Here is a 14204-nt window from a genome sequence, read left to right on the forward strand (position 1 = left end):
TCTTTCTTTCTCATCAGTGGTAATATTTATCTGACCTCTGGAGCTGAGTGGAGCTCCAGCCTCCAGCTGGGCAGAAAACTAACTCCACAAGGAAAAAGGTTGTTTTTTTTTTTTTGCTGGTTTAAACCATATCCATAAAACTAGAACTGATCTGGACCCTCTGTAAGAACGTTTCAAATGGTAAGTTATTGTAAATTTAGGCTCCTCTTGTATTTATCATTCTGCAAGATGTCAGGTATGTTTCACAACCACAGACAAAATTTTGAAAGCATGAGTGTATCTAAAGACCTTGCTCTTCAGAAAGTCTTTCTTTCTTAACTCAGGAAAAAAAAAAAAACAAAACAAACCAACATATCTGCTTCTTTCTTTCTTAACTCAGGGAAAAAAAACCCAAATCTGCTTTAAGGAACTTCTTTTTTGAAGCATTTTCAGGACACAAAAATTTGCAAGATTATTACCCCCTCCCCAAACAATGAAAAACAAATAAAAAGAAAAATAATAATAAAAAAAGAGAGACAGAGAAGAAAGAAAATTTCAGTTGAAGAAGCAAAAATCTTGGATAATTTCTCATAGTCTTTTGCTGGAATCCAATAAACACATTACCAAATTACACTGTATATTTTACTAGGCTAACTTATCTCTGTGTGTATTAGAGACACAGTATGAAGAAAAACAATAAAAAATATTAACCTCCTTTGTATAACTCAGTAGAGTTATAAAATATCTAATTGAATAAACTACATTTGACAAGAACAAATGGTGACATTTCCATGTAATGTTGTCTTTTTGGCTTCCTGACAAAGAAAAGCTTAAGGAACCATGAGTTTTGTTCCCTAAGGGCAAGTTCTTCTACTTGTATCAACTCAGCAATCAATAATAAAGTATGAGCATAAGCACTTTTAATTTATGAAATGTATACTTTGAGTGAGTTTAACAGTTTAATCTTACGCACGTTGCTATGTGTTTATTTTTGTTGTACTGCACAGGACTGCTTAATGGAAAATACTGCATTAAAGCAGTAAAGAAGCCATATATGTAGAAAAACAGAAAAGGAATAATTAAGACACAGTGAAATTAATACTGTGCTGATTTCTTGTAAGGAGAAGAGCACGATTACATTGAGGGGGAGCAGAACCCCAAACGGGGAGCTTGCACTGATGTCATCTCACAGCAGAAGAGCATCAGATGACCAGGCTTCCTCTTCCCTGGCAAGCATTTGTCACTCTTGCCCTCCAAGAGTAGAGTTCAGCACTCCTGAATTTTGGTGTTTGGCTTAGGTGCAGCTTTGTAGGCAGTTCCCAATTCTGGCAATGTGGTTTGTCCATGTCCCCTCCGAATCACCACTCCAGTGGATCTGCCAGCTTGCATGAAGCTGGGACTCAGCCAGGATGGGTTATGTGTGTTGGTTTAAACTGACCTAGAAAGGGCTTACCAACAATAACACTTGTCTATTGAAAATATCCCTCCCATTTGTCTCTGGGAATGAGGAGTGGACTTTATGAGACTAGCTGTGGAGTGAATCACTGCTGAAATTGGATGTGACCTGCCCCTGGTGTTAGGGAGAGGGTGGCTTTTCTCACCCAGCTCTCATTCAGACGTGATGAGGATTTTCACAGTGTGTATTTATCCTGTCAAAAGCATGCTCTTTCACTCTGGACTATAGATGTTGGGCACAGATGGGCTTCTGGTTGCCATGCAGGTGATAATATCCCAGTGAGTTTCAGTTAATATTAAATGGACAGTGGCTCAATCTGCATGTCTCTCTGGAAACAAACCAACCACCTTGAGAATCAATACTGATAATACTCTGAATGTGAAGCAAAAAAATAAACACAGCAACAAGGAGCACATGTCATATGGTGACTCCAATAGCTGTTAAGAAACTGCAATATCATGCAACAGGAAAAGCAGGACATTGAAAAGAGAGACAGTTCTTCAGAACTGTATTCTAACTAAGACCATGCATTAATTATCAGATTATTATAATTATTATTATTATATAGATCATCTATACATTGCCACAAGCTTTACCTGCCAAATGCACATTCTGGTGTAGGTGAGCACCATGGGCAGGACGAACACACAGCGAGAAGAGGCAGACCCAGGCCAGCTGCCATGTAGATCATGGATGTCCTAGGAGCATTCAGGGGCTGGAAAGAGCCCTCTCACTCCCCTTTGGCAAGGGAACACAGGGCTGAGGCAAGCTCACATTTGCATTATTAGATGTGGGGTTTTTTGCTCTTCTTGACCTGTGAAAATGTGATGAGACAAAGCAGCAGGCAAGGAGGATTAGTTCTGTAATTCTATCTCAACCCACACCACACACAGCGAAGAAAAGAGATACTTGCTCACCAAGCTGCTTTAAGCAAGGATAAAGTGCTCATGACCATGTGTGGGCTGAAATAGCTCACATGGACCTTACCTTTCTCAGACAAGTCTAACCTCTCAACATGGTTATGCAATCAGTAATTCATGGAAAACTGTGTTATCTGGCATTTCTACACCAGCCAAACTGAGGTCTCTGATAGCCTGCTCTGTTTTAGTGGTGTCAGCTTTCTTACTTCTAATTTATGGAGGAAAGCTTTTCAGGAAAGCCTAGAATTATGGTCCCTCCCAACCCAGAGTGGCCTGGGTTGGAAGGAACCCTAAAGACCATCTATGTTCAACCTCCCTGCCCTGGGCAGGGACACTTTTCACTAGACCAGGTTGCTCAAAGCATATGGAGAGTATACTTCTTAGCTTGCTTTATATTATCAGAAGTCTGACTTCTGCTAAGTGTTTAGCTAAAACAGATTTAATCAGTCTATGAAAACAGAGGATTGTTTGAATCAAGACAGTTGGTGTGTCTTATCATACAAGCAGGATTCTTTTTTATTTAAACATGAGTGTGTGTATGTGTACGTGCAAGGAAATTTTTTAAAAAATGCTGTGTTCTAAACAAATTTAAACAAGCAAAACCCAGAGGAGACAGAAAAGCCATCCCGTGGCTGGTTTTGGATCCGAACCAAGAGAAATGCATTTTGGCCTTAGTTCATCAATATGCTCATCCCAGAAAAGTCTGTGTTTCATCCTAAGCTTCTCAGTGGAGGACAGCACTGTGATTTTGGACACAGGTGAAAGATAAAACATGTACAGAATCACTGAACAGAGATTTTGCAGTGCTGGGGGCAAGCCCTGGTTCAGAGTGGTGCTGAGCCATAGCAATTTCACCGGCCTCAATGCAGCTCCTGTAAGGCTGGAGGCAGGCAGTCTGCTCATTGCCTGGTGAGCAGGGCAGCATCTTCATTATCCACAGGCAAACACAAGAGAGGGATGTCACAAACCAGCCTGGAATGTAGAAACAGTTTGTGCATCACTTAGCAGAGTGAAGGAAAACAGCACATGAGTGAGTGCAGTCCTCGAGGAAGGGAGAACAGAGAACAACGTCAAAGCTGGAGTAAAACAGCAATGAGGGTGTTTGTGTGTTCCCTCAGCTGCAGCCTCAGCTCTCCAGCCGGCTTACGCAGGCTCACCCTCATTACGGCAGCCAGACAAGAAAAATCATGTGCTCAGCTCAACATGCCATGATTTAATACCCTGGAAAACAACTTAATTTTTAGCATTATTTTTTATAGTTTGCGATTTCAGTTGGACCCAGATCACTTTTTCAAAAAGATTGTCACAGTTTTACCTTTTCCAGTAACAGTGAGGTTATTATGGATGCAAATTATCACATTATAGTGGTTGCCACGGAAATAAACTGCAATGTTATAAGCACAAAAATAAAGAGCCTGCTGCAAAAGATGTGGCAGCCACAGCTTCAGGGAAGTGCGTTTTTGGTAGCAATAGCAAATGATGAAGCAATTGCTCCAGACCTCTTGAGCTACAGGAGGTAATACAGCAGCCCCATTTTCCAGTTTTATAAGACTGTGCATAATGCCTCGAGTCATTTTAGAACCAGAGTGCCACCTTCCTCCTGGCTTGAGCTTAAAGGGGAGTTTTGTCATACCAGGAACTCATGTGGGACCTTCTGAAGGGTCTTGGCACTTCAGCCTGTTGCTCCCATGCTGAAACACAATCCCAGCAGCACAGGTGCCAAAACCCCAAAAGTCTCTTTTGTAGTGATAATGTGCATACCTGAGCATGACTAAGACACATTATAGCAGACATCCTTTCAGGATTTCCCCTTAGGCAGGAAGATTTCTCCACTGGCCATTTCCTTTGAGTCTGTAGCCCTGTGACATCACAGAAATGTATAAGGGGGCCAGAGCCTGATGTGATTTAGGGACACATTTTAAAGGATGAAAAGAAAAAAACTCATTGAAATCAGCACTGCTTAGTTAACTCTTGCATGGTGAAGGTGAAAACACATGGTCAAAAGAAGTTCAGAATCAACTAAACACAGATTTTGAGAAGAGCCATGCCCTAATCTTGCTCAGAGGATCCAGGGAGCACCAAGCCCCCCAGACAGGCTGCATGAGGGGCACACCCCTGGTACGGGGTGGAAAGCACAGGAGGGGTGGGTGAGGAGAACAGCTCTCTCTGCAGAGAATTCCTGACACCCAGGAGAGCTGGGGAGCTCCTTGTGCAGTCCCACTGCAGGGATGGGCAGTGAGGGGCTGCAGGTGCAGCTGCTCTCCTGTGCTGCCTGCCCACAGCAAGCAGGGGGTGCCTGGCTGTCCCAAAGGACATGTCTGTGCCAGGGAGGGGACAGGGGACAGCGGGGTTACAGGGGATGCAAATCCACTGCTCTCACCACAAACATCTTCCTTCAGTTCACACAGACACAAAGGTTCCTATGGAGATCCTCAATGTTTTATTTTCTAATCTGCTTCTGCAGCCCCACCAGAGGAATCAGAGGATCAGGCTTGCAGTGGCTCTGATCCACATCCCCGCCTCACTTGCTGCTCACCCACCCTCTCCAGCTGGGGTTCTGCCTTGCCTGGGCACGGCTGCAGCTCTCCAGCCCTGTGCCCAACCTGCACGGGTGCTGGGCTGCTGGCCAGCCCCAGCCACCCTCCTGTGGTAAAACAGCCTCCCTGGGAGGCACAGGGGCAGGCACAGCGGGCAGAGCCTGTCCCCAGCCCCTGGAACAGCCAGAGGCTGCCCTGGGAGCAGAGGGCACTGCCAGGGCTGTGGGTGCACACAGACAGACTCTGCTGTCCCAGCCTCAGGCAGACTCATGTCACAAACAGCCAATTAGCTTTGTGGTAGTTAAATAAACAAACAGAGAGGAGATTATAACTGATTAAATGAAGGGAAGGAAACGTGAGAAGCTGGTTTGCTAGAAAGAAAAGCCCTTGTGTTGAGATCTCCAGTAATTAGCACCAACAAGAATACAGAAATTTATGAGGGGAAAAAAATCCACGAGCCTTTCCTGTTTAAATGTTCTCCTTCCACATGTTTTTCTTGGAAGGCTAACTTAAAACACAAACACAGACTGGGTCTCAAATATTGAATAGATTCATGTTCTGCAGCAGTCATATACTTGGATTGCAAAGCAAATGAACGTGTATCAATGCAAGTCCTTTTTTCCCCCCTCCCAAATTATGTATTTTGTTTACAGCTATCAGATTGACAGCTCTATCCCTCCCTCCAAGCACCTGGAAGGCAGTTTGGGTACTGCTGGCAAATTCTGGAAGTGCTCCTCGGAGCACAGTTGAAGACTGAAGCCACTGGAGGCCTTTGCCAGGAGTGGCCAGTGAGATGCAGTAATAATTTAGCAGTTCCAGCTCAGGATGGCCTGTGTGACCTGTTTACCAGTCTGAGTGGAGCTGCTGGTGGTTATGCAGAAGCCTACCTGCTGTCATTATACTGCCTCAGAAGTGTCCTCCTCTGGCTCCTGGAGCAGCAGAGTCTCCCTGAGCCATGTAATGAAATCCCCAGGCAGAGCCAAAACCTTGGCCTAGATTTCAGTGGCTCTCCAAGCTGTATTTATGCATCTTCAGCATGGCTGTGTTTACTCCCTTAAACTGCAGATAAACTGAAAGTTAAAGAGAGCCCTGCAGATTCAAGTCTGCTGTGCTGTGTTTTGCCTTTCTTTGTTGGATAACTCAGAAGACAACTTGAATCAAAACAGAGGCTTGCTGAAATTGAGTGCAAACCTTAGCATACACTTGGAAAAGCAGCATGAGCAGGCCAGCAGTAATTTCATTGGGAAGGAGGATGGCAGGTCTGATCCTGACTGAATGCATGGAGCTCATTAGCAGTGGGTTATTATTCTGCATTATGGTGTATCCCCAGTGCAATTACAGCTCCAGGATGCAGCTCTCTGCACATGGCTAAGGATGGTGACTACACTTGAATACAAAGGTGAAGGAAAGAAGTACTGTTCTATCTCCCTGGAAGTAAACTGCAAAATCTCAAGGTAAATCTGTGTATCAATGCAAAATGACATGAAGGAGCAGAGCTGTGTGGCCTCCTAGCTCTGGAGAGCCCATCAACAACATTAATGGGGTGTCCTGCCCCCTTTCCAATGCAGGGTAGCCCTTGGGTATTTGGACCTGACTTCCAGAAATCATCAGCATCAGTCAGACTCTTCCTGACCAGATATCAGTGGCAGCAGGATAAGGCCACTGCAGAGGATTCTGAAAAACCTTCAAATACATGGCAGCCCTTCTTCCCCTTCCAAAAACAACCAGCCATGGATTTGGGGAAGAAAGAACCCAAAGCCTGACCACTTTCCATTACAGCATGTGATGGTTGTTGCTGTGCTGGAGCTGGGGAGGTTGTTAGCACCCAGTAATATCTTGTGGGACATGAGCAGAGCAGGAGGCTCCTATATTTCCTTTGCTATTTTACCACTTTTGCAAGTGTGGAGCCCTTTTTCCAGGCTACAGACGGTGGAGGAGCTGTTTGACTCCTTGAGCAGTGATCTTGTAGATGTTTAAAACCCTGCCTGTGGACAATGTGGAGGCCCCTGGCCGGGCTGCTCCAGGGCAGAGAATGGGTATCAATACCCTTTGGAGCCTGCTGAAGCCTTGCTCACATTAAAAAGCAAATGAGTGGGTGACAATTAAAGTGGTGTATATTTATATTTCTGTCTAAAAAGAGCTCTCCCACTATCCCACTCCACTTATTTCAGCAGAGTGCTGAACTGCCATTAATTTACAATCACCAGGAGAGAGAAGAAATTAGAACACTTGACTTCTTTAAATAAATATTTTCTATTTTAGTGCCCAACACTGTGCACTTCCTTCACAGCCCAAGCAAAAGGTATCGGAGAAGGTTGACAGTACTTGCAATGGTAAAAACACATTTTGAGAAATCCCTGTCAGTTTTTGGATATTTGTGGAGCTGTGAAAGGCCAGCCTGTCCCCCCAAAGAGCTGTCACCCAGCAGGAGCTTCCAGCATCCAGCCTCATGGTGACATGAGCAGGAGGCACAGGCGCCACAGGTGTACACGGGAGCTGGGCAAGAGCTCTGCCCCTCTCAGCCCACCAGTTTGCACTCAGAATAATCCTGCTGAGGAAAAAACCCAGCAGGGCTGAGAGGTGGGAAAGAGTGGCAAAATCAAGGCTCTTTCTGCACCTGGTGTCTGGCAGGGCTAGAGGAGCTTTTAGGATGGAGAAGGGAATCCCAGTGAGTTTTGAATGCATGGGAAGCTGGAGGTAAAGTCTGAGCTTCCTTTTCACCTTTGTGTTTGTCAGGTACCACACTCTTCCCCAGCCTGCTCTTTGTGCACACCAGTGGGACCCCACCGAGTTCAGTCCAGCTCTGTGCTGCTCCCAGTGTCTGAGGGAGCCACGCCCGTGCCCGGACTAATCCTGCAGTAAAGCCCTGCTCTGCTTCCTGAAAAATGAGAGAATGAGAGCTCAAAGGTCCTGATCCCCATCAGAACCTGCTCTCCTTTGGCCAAAAGCTCCCCCACCACAAACTGCTTTGGAGTGACACTGGCAGGGAGGGAGAGTGAGGGGACCCAGCCCACCCCCCTTCACCACAGCCTGCAGCTCTGCCAGACTGAGCACACCCCAAAGCTCCTCCTGTTGTGAGCCTTTGATGGAGCAACCTCCTCCTGGACATGGAACTCCACACCCAAGACCATGTCCACCAGTCAGGCTGACAGCTGGCCAAGGAGCAAAGCTTTGTCCAGGAAGGGACATCAGCTTCCCTTTCAACTGTTCCCAGAGGAAATGTTTGGAGAGTGCTCCCCATAGTGAGGGGGGTATTACCTTTCTGCTGCTCTGCAGAGGCTTGTGAAAGCCAGACACTGCCTGGCAGGGCATGCCTGCAGCAGCTGGGGCCATTTCTACTCTGGCCCTTTTCCCCACAGATACATTCATGAAATTACCTCTGCCCCGAGCCCACTGCTGGCCCTGCCTGTGCAGCTCAAACACTGTCCTGCTGTTTTCAGCCAGGGCTGTCAATAACCCTTTTGCAGGATGAAGTCCCTGTCTCTGAAGCACTTGCATCAGTAGCCTCTTCTGTTCATTGTTAATCTCCAAAACATGACTGCAAAATTATACAGTTGGTTAAAGGAGAAAATCTATTTTTGCCAGCCCCCTTGATGGCACTCTGGTGCTCCCTTGTGCTGGCCATGACCGTGTGCCCTGCAGTGCCCTGCAGTCTCCCCGTTTGGCCTCACCTGCAGCAGTGTCACTGCCTGCTGAGGCTGTCTGGTGTGTCACCCACCCCGTCCCACTTCCTCAGCTCCATTTGTTCCTCTGCTCCTCCATATGGCTCAAATGAGGGCTCTGGTGCTGATTAAAAAGAACTTTAAAATACATCCGGTCGGATTTACATCTTCAAAGGTCTCCGAGAAATGTTAATCCGTATTTTGGAGAAAAATTAAAAAGCACATTTTTGAAACAGCTCCTGTTTCAGCATGTGTGATAAAAGGGGAGGAAACAAGGCTGGACAGATGAGTGAGGGGTGGGAACCCATTTCCCCTCCTTTGGCACGGGGCTGGGGCAGGCACTGGTGGCTCTGTCGGGGCAGCTGTCCAGGCTTGGCCCTGCCTGATGGCCACGGGCACGTCCAAGTGTGTGGGAAGAGAGGGGATAAAATTGAGTTACAGGCTGTGGAACACGCCTGCAGAATGCCTGGCAGCACAGGGAGGCACAGGGAGGCACAGAGAGGCACAGGGAGGCACAGAGAGGCACAGGGCAGCACAGGGCAGCACTGAGAGGCACAGGGCAGCACAGAGAGGGGCACAGGGCAGCACTGAGAGGCACAAGGCAGCACTGAGAGGGGCACAGGGCAGCACTGAGAGGGGCACAGGGCAGCACTGAGAGGGGCACAGGGCAGCACTGAGAGGCACAAGGCAGCACTGAGAGGCACAGGGCAGCACAGAGAGGCACAGAGAGGAGCACAGGGCAGCACTGAGAGGCTTGTCTCTGCCTGACCTGGGGGGCTGGAGATGCCAGGGGCAGACCCTACAGGAGAGGAGCCTGTGGGAAGCTGACAGACCCCTGAAGGGTGTGTGATCACCCCACAGAAGGACATTAAGAACCTGTGTTGCTGATGTGGCAATGTGCGATAGGTCGCTTAGTGAGAATTACCACATAAGGATATACTGTGCCTTGAAGAAGTGTATAAAAGCAGCTCATTTCTTTGAATAAATGGTTCAGATTCCCTGCCAGTGTCAGTCTGTGCCTCAGTTGTTCCACAAGTGAAGCACCAGGCTGTCAGCAGGGCCCTGGGCAGCCCTGGCAGGAGGTTCCTCGTGGCGCAAGAGAATGGAGCAAAAGGCTGCAATGCTGGCAGATGCCTGAGCAGGGGGTGAGCCCTCCTGCCATGCAGCTGCCCCAGGGGACAAGGCTGGAGCAGTCCCTGCCTTGCTGGGGCCTGCTGTGGCTCCCTGAGCAGAGAGAGTGCATCAGGGGCTTGCTGTTCCTGATGCTGACCTGCCTTTTGTGCCTGGGAGATTAGTGACCAATACAAATGCAGATTAATACAGTCAAAAAGATTCGGTTGCTTAAATCTGTAGGTTTTAGAACAGATGGCTGCTGTAGAACCCCATTGCCTCAAAAAAGCAGGATACAGAGAAGAAAAGCCCATTGCTGCCCATGTGTTCCCATCAAACACACAGAGTGACTTTTCTTTATTCTGGAAAGGCACTGGAGGACCACAAGACCACTGACAGACCATAATGAGCAGAAACTGCTGGCCAGGGTGTAGCTGTATTTAATTACAACTCCAGTGCCTGCACAGTGCCAGGGAGCTGTGCTCAGGGAGTGGTGTCAGTGCTCCTGGGTGAGACCACAGTGCAGGAGCCTTCCCTCGGCCAGGAACCGCTGCTGGCATCAATGGCTGGTCCTGGCAGGGCTGCCCTCCCTCACAGTCCTGGCAGCTCCACTGCTGGGGGACTCAGCCTCCCAATTAGAGCTGCCTGAGAAAAGCAACAGCAATGAGCAACAAAGCCCCAGCCAGCAGCACTTGCAGGTGCCCTAAAGGTGATACAGGTTCTTTTATGTTCTCCTAAATTAGATTCATGGGAATTCATTTGGCAATGCCAATAGTGCAGGTTCAGGAGCAATACATCATCCTTTATGGGCACACTAATGTGGGTTTCAGTCTCTGTCACGTTTAGTATCAGCAATTATTTCACACGCAGCCGTAGATCAGCTCCCTTTTGATCACAATCTGCCACCCTTTCCTACCATTCAAATTTATAGCAACATTAATAGTTCGAAAGTAATAGTGGTTACTGTGTACAGGGTTTAGATAAATTAGGAGGAAGCAACAGTTCCTAAACAAAGACTCCAGAAAGCACCAAAGATGACCTGAATGTAAGCTTTTTCACCCTGATTAACACATCCTCGTCTATTGGCAGAAAGTTTCCATTGCAGCTGTGAGAAGATAATTCCATGGATTATGTCACATCAATTCAAAGTGAAAGGCAAAGCCAAAAAGAAAAGCAGAAGAGTATTCCCTATGTTCTTACAGAAAATATCATTGCTTCAATTAGGTGCTACAGATGCTGGGAGTAAACATATTTTCCACTGGTTTTCTTAGAACGATCCCCACTTAAATCTCCAATATTCTTGTGCATGTTCATTTCTCATCCCAGTTTAATACCACGCCTCTGGGTGTTAGTGGTTGAGGGGATACTGCCAAGCAATGAAAGCCAAGGAAAGCTGGGAAAAGAAGGGAAAATGTGGCCTTTATATAGTAAATAAACTTTTCAGCCATTCAGCAGTAATGGCTGCTGTCAGCATAACTCAGAGGGGAAAAAAATAACCCAGTGCTAGTTATACTTTTCAGTTCTTGGACCATGTAAATGTCCAGTTCTCCAGTTTTGAATCTGCTCCCAATCCAATGGAAATAATGCACACAACTGAGCATTCAAGCCTCTAATAAATCTCATCTTTGTGCAGAATGCCTGGGATTCAGCACAAAATCAAAACTAGATAAGACTTCTCAATATTCCAGTAAATACCATCCCTTTTTTTCCAGAAAAATCTTGAATTCTAGGAAATCTATACATCCTTTTGATGTAACAAGCATGGAGCAATAAGGTTGGAATTGAAATATTGAGTAATTAGTATACATGAACTGCACATGACTACATGTCACACATATATGGATCTCTTCAAAACAATAACCACACCTTGCAGCCCTGTTGCATCCAAAAAACAAATGCACTGGAAGATACAAACCTCCTCTTCCATCAAAGTCCTTCCCAGAAAATTTTCATCCCAGGTTACTACCGTGTGTATCCTTGCCTTGCAAAAGCGTGGGCAGAGAGAAGAGGGGAAGAAATCACTGGGTTTATAGGTGTTATAAACTGCAGCTTCCTTTAAAGCTAAAACATCCTGGCAGATGGTACCCAGCATCTGGGAGAATACAAATGCCCAGATATAAAATTTGTTTTCTTTATTCCTCTTTATTGGGACTCTATTTGGTTACAGCGTGTTGTGGTAAGATGTATTTCCTATGCTTGTCTCTTAAATTTAAATCTCAAAGCAACGTTTATAAACATTACAACCTATCAGTTATTGCTATAGTGCAGTATCACTGATCTGAATTCAGATCAGCAACAGTGTGCATAAATATGTCACATAAAAATACATCTAACAACACTTTCCCCAACAAACATCTAAGAGGGTTTTTTTTTAAGAGATGGCTGAGGAAGAAGAAAAAATAGATTACATTAGCATACCTCATGAAAACAAATGGTTTGACCTTGTAAGAATAAAGGCAGGAACAGCTCCATTAGTCAAGTAAAAGCCCCTAAAATGATAAAGGTTGGCTGTTTGGGGGCAAGACCCCTCTCTCTTTGTTCCTCCTTGCAGCAGCTGGTGCAGCAGGCGGCACAAGGCGTGGAGAGCTCTCCTCAGCCTGCAGTGACCCTGTGCCAGGGCTCTGCCCACTGTCCCCACGGGCAGGAGGACACGGCATGGCCCTGAGCCTGTCCCAGCTCACCTGGGAGCTCTGGGGGCCCAGAAGAGCAGTTCCGAGGTGACACCGGGCTCCTGGGGGCTTCCCCCTGCTGCCTTGCCCTTCCCTGCAATAAATCAATCCTCAGTGCTCTGTGTGAGTGGGGAGATCTGGGTTTACCTGCCCTGAGCGCTGCTGCAGCTCCCCCAGCCCTGGGGGATGCCACACAGGATTGGCTTTTCATCAGCAGTGCTGGAAAACCACAGGAGCTCTTTGTTTAGGACAGCAGGTCAAGGCTGCTCCCAGCTGAAACACTGCAGGAGAAAACAACACTCAAAGAAGGATAGCTTCTTCCCAGCCCCAGCAGCATGCTGAGAACTTTCTGTGCCAGCTTTCCTGGGGCTGAGGGGAGCAAGCAGCTCTAGTTTGCTTGCTAAATTAGCAGCTAGAGTATCAAGGGCTATCTGCAACAACTGTACACCTGAAAAACCTCGAAAATATCCCCACCAGAGGCCTGGGATTAAGAGACCTGAAGATATGTCTTTTAAAGGTTGGATCTCTCCTTAGCATTGCTCTCTTCTTCTGCCATAAACACAGGTGAGAGTAGACAGGCAACAGGAGGATGCTGGTAAACACAACCTGCTTCAGAACCTGCAGACGATCCAGCTGTTACCAGAAATGTAGACGGAGTGGGAATATTTCCTTCAAACCAAGTAACACTTAATCCTAACAGTTTGTTTCTGCAGCCCAATACCTTTGTAGTGCATTAGCTCCCACCCCTTCCCTCCCTCACTGTTGCATCCATCTCCCAAGGTTTCTGTGGAGAGGCAGCATCACTCCTGTGCACAGGCTGCTCCCATGGAGAGGCTTCAGGTGTGTTTTTCCTCCCTTCCTCCTGCCTGGCTGCTGGGCTGGCTCAGCCTCACCCCTGCTCTGGCCAGTCTCCAGCTGCAGCTTTCAGATTTGGATGGCAAGTGCCAGTCCACAGAAACACTGATGAGAGCCAGGGCTCTCACCCATTCCAAAGCATTTGGAAATCAAGCTGCTGCACTATTTATCTAATTCCGGACACCTCAGTTATTGACCAAGTTATTTCCTTATTGCTGCCCTTGTGTTATTGGTCATAGCTGTAGATTTCCTTCCTACCCCCTCACAATGGGGTGGTTCTCTCCTCCCCACTGTGGCATCTGCCTTGCCTGTTGTCAGCTCCAACAGTTTGCTGGGGATGCCCAGCACCAGGTCCAGATGACCCCTGGCCAGCCTGGTGCAGGAATCTGTGTCCTCCCAGCTGATCCCTTGGTGCTGTCTGGGGATATTGCTGTTCCCAAGGGTGCCACAAGCTGCCATGAGCTAAAAGAGTTTTTTTACACTCCATACCCACAATGGGACATCACTCTCCAGTGAGGTCAGGTGTTGTCCAGAATTTTTCCCTTGTCTTTGCCCAAGTAAATAGTTGCATGCATGGAAAAGAGAGGAGAGAAACTCCCTTTTGCAAATGTTAGCGTGGTCTGCAGGAAATTCATAGGCTGATGAGATAAAATGAGTGTGCTTTTAATAGCAAAAATATGTTTTCTTTGGCCTAAATGCAACCCAGGGTTTTCCAGTGCTCAAACTTAAGCTAAAGAGATATTAATTATTTAACAGGCACAAAAAGAGACCTGAGGAAATTATTCCTTCTTCCTCCTATTCAGTGTAAGGGTACAGCCAACCCTGGGTCTGGGATCGGAGAGGGAGTTTTCATCTGTTCTGAAAACATGAGTTTTAATTTTCCCTTCATTTCCTTCCTGCTAATGACCTCCTTGGTGCACAAAGCCTTGCAATTTATCCATGTTCTCTTACCAGGAGCACAGCTTTGGGGGAGCCCAGGCTGAAGTTCATTGCTCCGGCCCTGAAGACAAACAAGA

At 46.9% G+C, this 14204-nt stretch overlaps 1 long non-coding RNA gene across 6 annotated transcripts in view; it reads right to left on the reverse strand.

The window, feature by feature from the left end:
• The window catches only part of LOC134556139 (uncharacterized), a 50265-nt gene that overhangs the window by 13865 nt on the left and 22196 nt on the right, over positions 1 to 14204 (reverse strand). For 4 of the 6 annotated variants that reach the window (XR_010081592.1, XR_010081590.1, XR_010081593.1 and 1 more), the window contains exons 2-3: positions 4117 to 4214; positions 2032 to 2249 (exon numbers count right to left, since the gene is read on the reverse strand). This is a non-coding gene — a long non-coding RNA (uncharacterized LOC134556139). The remainder of the gene's footprint in view (positions 1 to 2031; positions 2250 to 4116; positions 4215 to 14204) is intronic. The other 2 variants (XR_010081594.1, XR_010081591.1) reach the window with 1 other exon arrangement.

Source organism: Prinia subflava, chromosome 11, assembly GCF_021018805.1.
Source record: "Prinia subflava isolate CZ2003 ecotype Zambia chromosome 11, Cam_Psub_1.2, whole genome shotgun sequence".
NCBI lineage: Eukaryota > Metazoa > Chordata > Aves > Passeriformes > Cisticolidae > Prinia > Prinia subflava.